Here is an 8624-nt window from a genome sequence, read left to right on the forward strand (position 1 = left end):
ACTCGACCGGTGGAGGAGCCGGATGGCAGGGGTTCCTTGAACTGACAGTTCCCTTCCTCCTCCCCCCTTCCGTTGGTGAAAGGAATTCCCTGATTTAAAGGCTCCGCAAGGCGGGAGAGTTCGGGGACTAGCCCGAAGTAATGTGACAAACGGTTCCACGCTAGCTCTCTGACGATGGGGAGGTGTTTAGTTGGTATTCCGACGACATACCGAATCGGGAGTCCAACACTGTGTGCGTAAATGCATTCACTTACCCTACCCCACAAAAAAAAAAAGAAACACGTGATAAGTCACATGCCACATTTAGGCCGATCGCCGTAATAATGCTCGTATTTATCGGTCCGAATGACTTCGCTAAAAGACAAGAATTGAAGACATGTCAAGAAACCTAAGGTTTATGGACTAGCTATAGGAGATTAATGGTCAGTTAGGGTTTTACGGCTAAAAATCACCTTCTGCTTTTTGAATCCGTTTTCCTCAAAACCGCATATTGAAAATCGGCTGCCACCATAACCCAAAATCGATCAAACGAAATTCTTTGAAATTTTCACGACTCATTCCGAACATATGTCTACGAAAAAAAGTCAAGCGACGGCGGCTTTACGGTTTCTTACCAGGGCAGAGGCAAATCGTCAGACGCTGCCTCACCTCTGCCCTGGGAGCAGCGTGACCGTAGCGGCTCGCAGATGTTGAATGCTCCTTTATATAATTCGTAAAACACGACATGCCTACGAATTATATTGAGCGCAAATCCGCCTTATTGACCAAAGCTGGCCAGGGCTGAAATATTCGTTTTGAGAATGAAGGGGGTCCTAAGTCCGCATCAACTTAATGCAGGACCGGACCAATTGAGGAGCAACTTACTCCTTCTTTTCTGGTCCACGGACCCCTCGCAGGGCTTGCACCCAAACTTTTTTAAAAAAAGTCAAGCGACGGCGGACGATTGCCTCTGCCCTGGTAAGAAACCGTAAAGCCGCCGTCGCTTGACTTTTTTTAAAAAAGTTTGGGTGCAAGCCCTGCGAAGGGTCCGTGGACCAGAAAAGAAGGAGTAAGTTGCTCCTCAATTGGTCCGGTCCTGCATTAAGTTGATGCGGACTTAGGACCCCCTTCATTCTCAAAACGAATATGTCTACGGTTCGCAAACTAGGATAATTGCGATTCATTCAGTAGTGTTTTTTATTCATTGAAAAAGCCGTGAAAAAACACCAAAATTTACAAAAAAAAGTTTAACACGGTACCAAAAATTTAGCTTTTAATATTTTTTAATAATCCTAGTTTGCGGACTGTAGTTAAGTCTGTACGTTAAAAAACACCTTTTTTGGAGATGGGTGTATAAATTGCTCTGTATTTCAATAATTAACTATGCGATCAGGCTGGAAAAATTACTATGCACGCTCAAGAAATTAACACATCTATGGTGAAAAATTCGTATTTGCATCTTTACCCAGTTCTTCCCAAAAAATTTTTAATAAAGAACAAGTCGAGAAACCGGAAGCTGGACGTTTCAGGTACGAAAGGTTTTGTGTATTTCTTAGTGCGTAGCACGTAATATATCCATATATTATGTGAGAGTATCCACTTTCGGGTGATATTGACATTCATAGTCTTCAATTTTCAAAGAAGCAACAAATTTGAGGTATTATAACTTTGTTAGTAATAGTGCGATTTCCACCAAACTTGGTAAGATCATGCTCTATATTATAGCCTGTATCACTGCAGAATGGTACTAGGATGCACTTAAGGGGGGTTACAAAAAAATTTAGTAATATACTATTATTAACTTTATTTAAACAGATATCGGCATGGAAGGTATTTCGGAGCCCAGGCACCATATAGTGGCAGCCTCCTGATTTTTTTCAGATTTTTCGGTTTGGTAGTTTCTGAGAATGGCCCCCTTAAAGAAGTGATCACTTTCAACCCCCCGCGCTCCCCACCCTTCCAACGAATGTCAAAACTAATACCGGCTTTGAAAAGTACTAATCGAGACCTTTAATTTGATACCCCACATAACTATATTTGATGAAAAAAAAATTTACACCCCCCTTTTGCATGTATGGGGACCCCCCTTAAATTCGTCATTAAAGGATGTAATTTACTGTATGCGTGAGCGTTCACAGTTCCCACCTTTCCACCAAATTTGGTGTCAATCGCTGCAACCGTCTCCGAGAAAAATGCGTGTGACGGACAGACAGACAGACAGACAGACAGACGGACAGACAGACAGACAGACAGTAAACCGATTTTAATAAGGTTTTGTGTTTACACAAAACCTTAAAAAGGGCTAGGGAGAATTAGATTCTTCTTGAATGGAACTTTAATATTTCACTCGAATTTCAATTATTCTCGTTAATTATGACGTCAGCATCTTATTTGTATGGCTTAGGATGCTGTTAATTACGACGAAATTGATAAGTTTGAACTGCTATAACTTTCCCAATAATAGTTTGATTTTCATGAAACTTGGCATGTGTATGCACGTCCTCTATGACGGTGCAAAATTTGGTACACTTAGAATGAACTTAAGGGGAGTTTTTTAGTCAATTTCTAAAAGTTGATAATATACTATTAGTAAATTTTTTGAGCAGACACCGGAATAGGACATCTCTCGAAGATTAGATTTCACATAAGTGTTTTACACAATATCTTAAAAATTGCTGCAGATAAGTCGATTCTTCATAAATGCGACTTTAATATTTCATTACTCATGCACTTTGCAATTTATGCCAAAACTAATATCAGTTTCGAAAAGTACAAATCGAGACCTTTCATTTGATACCCTACACAATTATATCCGGTGAAAAAAAATTTTGAATCCCCCCTTTGCATGTATGGGGAGCCCCCCTTTAAACTCCACCTAAATTTATGCGACTCACTGTATGCATGGGATTTCATAGTTCCCATCTGTCCACCAAATTTCGTTTGGATCGGTTTAGCCGTTTTGAAGAAAAATGCGTGTGACAGACAGACAGACAGACATTGAATCAATTTTAATGAGGTTTTGTTTTACACAAAACCTTAAAAAACGGTGTTCACACGGGATGATCCCCTTAAGCGTGAGGTCAACTGCTATCCAAGGCATTGACGTTTCGGTAGCAGTAAAGTTTCGAAATTTGCAGGTAGTTAACCCACAAATTTCTATCCCTTTTAGTCGTCTTTTATTATAAGCAGGGAGGAGTTTCGAGTGTTTCAGGTTATGATGATTTTAGTAAGTTACGTTGTTACTTTAACACTTAGAATGGTAGTCGAATTTATTGGTATTTTGTTTTTATATTAATTTAACTTTTGCAACAACTCTTTGGAATTCTTAGTAATTAAACAAGTCGGGAAACCGGAAGCTGGACGCTTCAGGTATGAAAGGTTTAGTGTATTTTTTTTATAAAGACATTTCAGTGTGAATTTGCCTCAATAGTACGTAACACGTAATATTCACTTTCGGGTGATATTGACATTCAAAATCTAGAATTTCCAAAGAAGTGACAACTTTGACGTATTATAACTTTGTTAGTAATAGTGCGATTTCTACCAAACTTGGCAGAGTCAAGCTCCATACTATAGCCTACTTTGCTTTCGTGGTATTAGGATGAACTTAAGGGGGTTCTGTAGCCAATTACTGAAAATTACAGTAATAAACTATTATTAATTTTATTTGAAAGGATATCGGTTTGGAAGGTTTTTCGGAACCTAGCAACCACACATTGGCAACCTCTTGACTTTTTTCAGATTTTTCGGTTAGGCAGTTTCTGAAAATGGCCCCGTTAAATAAATGATCACTTTCAACCCCCCGAACTCCTTGCATTTCCAACAAATGCCAAAATTAAGACCAGTTTCGGAAAGTACTAACCGAGACTTTTCATTTCATACCCCACATGACTATATTTGGTCAAAAAAATGTACAACCTCCTTTTGCATGTATGGGGACCTCCCCTTAAATTGGATATAACAGGATGTAACTCACTGTATGCGTGAGCGTTCGCAGTATCTAAATTGGTGTGGCACATCTTCACGCATTTCCACTTCACTCCGTGTACAAAAGCATACATATATATGTTATGTACGTAAATTAAAATCCGTTGTTAACCTGGTACACACTTGTTTATTATATTAAACACACTGAAAAGCAAATAGCTAAAACAAGTCAAAAAGTGAAAGCTAAGACGTTCCCACGACCCTACCGTACATATAAGTCCACTTTATATGGCGATGACATCATACATGTCTTCATCATCATCAACGGCGCAAGAACCGGTGTCCAGTCTAGGCCTGCCTTAATGAGGAACTCCAGACACGCCACCAATTTGATATCCCTAAAAGCTGTGTGGCGTCCTGACCTAGGCTCTTTTGGCAGCCAACAACCGTGCGGGGATTTCATCGTCATCGCTGTTATTGGTTGTGATTTTCGACTCTAGATAGGAGAAATTTTCAACGGTCTCAAAGTTGTAGTCTCCTATCTTCATTATTTTCGTTTGACCAGTGCGATTCGATATTGTTCGTTCTTTTAGTTTTGGTGCAGACGTTGTCACCATGTACTTCGTCTTGCCTTCATTAATGTGCAGCCCAAGATCTCGCGCCGCCTGCTCGGTCTGGATGAAGGTAGGCTGTACGTCTCGGGTTGTGTGTGAGAGATAGACAGACGGACAGGTAGACATTGTACTGATTTTAATTTGTGTAAACACAAAACCCTAATGACATGCGCAGAACATGTACATGCTTCCGCGTTAGAGACGTCCAAACCAGTAAACTATCCCGCAATGTTGCGGAGGTTTTTGACGGATTTTCCCCCGCAATCGGCCGGCATTTTTAAGTTAAATTTCGTTTCATCGAAAGGATTCAATTTGCTTAAAAAACACTGGTAGGTTGATTGACGAAAACGAATTGTCATTACCTGAACAGTCCGTACTTTTCAAGTGCGGTATGTGAATGTTACAACTAATTGTCGCTAAATATGCATATTCTAGCATTCTCTGTTTTGAATATTAACTCCAGTACTGACAATTGCACACTTGTATTATACAGCTCGATTCTGATCAACCCATTTAGCAAATGATTATTATTTGCTAATGATAACCTTACGTAACTAATCAGGGAGGCAATCGGATAAAAGCCGGCTTACCTACAGAACATTCGAAGATTTTCCACGCAATTACTCCGCAGCCCCGCATACATAGAAGTTGCATGAGATGACTGCAAAATCAAATAAAGGTGCATGGCGCAAATATGAGAATGAATCAATCATTGTCGATCGCGATTCGTTGTTTTGTCCATATTGTAATTATAATACTTCAGGTATCCCACATACTGGAAGCTCCAATCGACTTCTAGAGGTACATCTTACGGGCATGAACCATGACTCACAACTGTTTTCCATGTAAACTAAAGAAGCTCAATTCTTCGTTTTCTCCCTGACCCACCAGTAATTAGGTGGTAACAATGAACGTGCTTCCAGGCTCACCTAATTCACTACACGAAACAAAGACAGTTCGGAACCTTCATTTATCAACATATGTACATACGAGTAAGAACATGAATTACAGCGCACTACGCACGAACTTTACACTGCAGTCATATGTATGTAAGACGGAACAAACTGAATTGTCGCAATATGGAAATTTCAGATGAAACAGGACACGCGAAAAGTAGCATTGGTGATGGGAAACCCAAGCACTAAACGGTTTTGTTCACTTATGATTTCAAACCGTACTTGCTGGGCACGATGGAATCAATACGAAATCAACGAAGGTTTCTCATACGCAGACTTGAATCAATGCACGGAGACCGGTTCCACAAATGAAGACTAGTGAGTTAGGAAGAGCCGACTTGGCGGCGAGCTAACGTCTAGCAGTGAGAATACAGAACTGCAGCCGCTGGAGACTATTTGACCCTCTATTACTCGATCAATACATCTGAGAGTGAATTCTGGCAACCAAGATATAACAATATTAGGTATTCCAATGTGTTCAGGTGCTTCCAGGCTGGCGCGAACCGCTGAAGAGAACCAACTTGAGCCAATAAGCTATTGGGGGGGTGGGGTAGAAATAATAGTAACACTAATAGTGTTCGATCACTTATGCCTTACATATGGATCTGCTCTTTGAATACTGTATATTCAATGAGCCAGTAGAACCGGTGATTATTGTTGTAACGTATAGTAGAATTAGACATTTGGGCATGGTACAGTAGCTGGCACCAAATGCAATAGATGCCTTACTTCCCATGCGACCTGCAAAGGCCACTTATGCTACATGAACGCGAAGTTCAATTTTAAGGCAGTAGCATAGTGTAGAGGTGCGCGAAATATCCGCTTAGCAGGTAATGTGATATCATATCACTTTTTGAAAAATGTGAAATTAGAAAGTAATATCACAAACATCACCTTGCATTACCCTAACCGTATATGTGATGTTAGTATGTATCATCAACATGAAACTCGGCAGCCAATATATTACTTATTACTAGAATAATTTGCCCAGCATTTAGAGTGCGTGGCTAAATTATGGAATTGCAAATATTGCATGCATTAAATGCAGTTTAATTTTCTTTCACCGCTGCTATGCTTAATCTCAATAAGGGATTCTATCAACTGTATCTTATTCGTTATATTTTTCATGGACATTTTGGGTTTTTCATAGATCCCCAAAGATCTTTAACAGGGTTATGTTCTGATGGATTACCAGATTGATCGAAAGCTCTTTCTTTTTTATAAAAATTTATTTTCTTGTTTAGCAATGCCACAAGCATGGAGCAGAGTCAAACACAAATATAAAGTCGCCATTACTTTTGCTGCTAATCATTGACCAGACCACAATGCTGAATAGTTGTTTGACGCTTTTTACAGTGAAATCTATTTTAAATTTTTAGCAGGACTTCTACTCACAAAATTTGATTTGTGAGGAAAGCAAACGTGGAAAAGATTGTTGAGTTTGGAGAACTGAGACTACTTGGAAGTTAAATGGCTAACTCTTTTCATTAAAAAGAGATTAGTTACCTTTTTCCAATCATCAACAATTCAATTCAAATGTTAATTGCATCAATTAAGCGACTTTTTCATCATAGCAAACTCAATTATCCAGCTGATCTTATTAATATTGAAATGCCGGCATTCTGGATCTGTGTCGTTATGTTTATCAAAAATGCCTTTCTGTTTTGAACATAAATATCGATCGCGAAACTTTTCATATCAATGCGGTTGAGTTACCAGTATTGGTTACCAACGATTTCATTGCATAAATCAACGTTTTTATCTGACAAATTTTTCGGAAAAGGGGCTTAATTTTTCTGCATAATAAAAGCCTATAATATATAGTCCAAAAAGCCCACGGACCCTCTTCCCGCCCAACCGGACCGAGGGGCGAGCAACCTAAGGATGGGCTGAAGGCAACATCCAAAGGCCCGCATCACAGCGATGATGCGTTCCAACGCAAAGTGTGTGCGACCATGCGAACATGTATTACTACATCCCGATTGTCGCAAACACTTCAGCCAATGACGCGGAGGTCCTACACTATAGAGACATATTGAAGACAGTGCGGATCAAGACTGAAACCCATTAGGTCAGATTGTTACCGGACAGGACTCTTCGGACTATAGCACAGGTTGCAAGGATAACTGCTTTTTGCATCTCCATGTATAGTCCAGCCCTAAGATCGAGCGATTTCAGCGCTTTATGTAAGTTCTGCGGGACTAATCCCGTCGCTGAAATTATTACTGGGACTACTTGGATCTTTTGTAGTCTCCAAGTCTGCTTCATATCGTCTGCCAAGGGGCCGTAGTTCCGGATTTTTTCGTGCTGTTTTTCAACAGTGTTCCGGTCCAACGGTACGGCTACATCGATTATACAGCACGCTCGTTCTTCCTTCAGAAGCAGAACTAGATCGGGTCTGTTATGATTAACACTGTGGTCGGTGGCGATAGTGTGATCCCACAGTAGTTTGACCCGATCATTTTCCAAGATTCTCTGCGGAGTATACTTATAGTAAGGATGGTAGGTTGCCACTAAGTTATACTTCAACGCAAGGTTTTGATGGAGAATCTTGCAGACGGAGTTATGACGATTGGTGTACTCGGTACCGCTCAACATCCTGCACGCAGATGTTATGTGCTGGATGGTCTCCTCTTCACAGTTGCATAACCTACAACTGGAGTTGGTGATTGAGGAGTCGTGAAGAATGTACCGTTTATAATTTTTTGTTGGGAGCGAAGCATCCTGGATTGAAGTTAGGAATGCTTCGGTCTCATAGAAAAGTACACCATTTGTCAACCATTTGTTGGAGGCTTCGATGTCAATGCCTGACAACAACAAATTTTTTATATGACCTCCCTGAATGGGTTTCTCTTTCCACATGTCGATCTTCTGTTGGACTGAAGTAACATTCGACATGGGATCCCATTCTCTGCTTCTCAAGTTCAAAGGAGATAATTTATTATCTGCCATGACGGTAGCCTGATGTATTTGGCTAGAGGATTGTTTCTCATAGAAAAACTCACGAAGAGAATGCACTTGATTGTAGTGCAACGTTTTTAAATCAAGTACCCCCCTTCCTCCCTGATGACGTGGGATAGTGATCCTCAATTTTTCGGCAGCTCTTTTGTGCATGTTGTTGTTTGCAAGAACTACCCTTACCCGTCTA

The 8624-nt window shown here is 40.2% G+C and overlaps 1 protein-coding gene across 1 annotated transcript in view; it reads right to left on the reverse strand.

The window, feature by feature from the left end:
- Window positions 1-5821, reverse strand: part of LOC119651558 (carboxypeptidase N subunit 2) — a 69793-nt gene extending 63972 nt beyond the window's left edge. Inside the window, exon 1 of the mRNA XM_038055192.1 lies at window positions 5111-5821. The gene's annotated coding sequence lies outside the window, so the exon portion shown is untranslated. The remainder of the gene's footprint in view (window positions 1-5110) is intronic.
- Between the last annotated feature and the right edge of the window lie 2803 nt (window positions 5822-8624).

The sequence above is a fragment of the Hermetia illucens genome, chromosome 3, assembly GCF_905115235.1.
Source record: "Hermetia illucens chromosome 3, iHerIll2.2.curated.20191125, whole genome shotgun sequence".
NCBI lineage: Eukaryota > Metazoa > Arthropoda > Insecta > Diptera > Stratiomyidae > Hermetia > Hermetia illucens.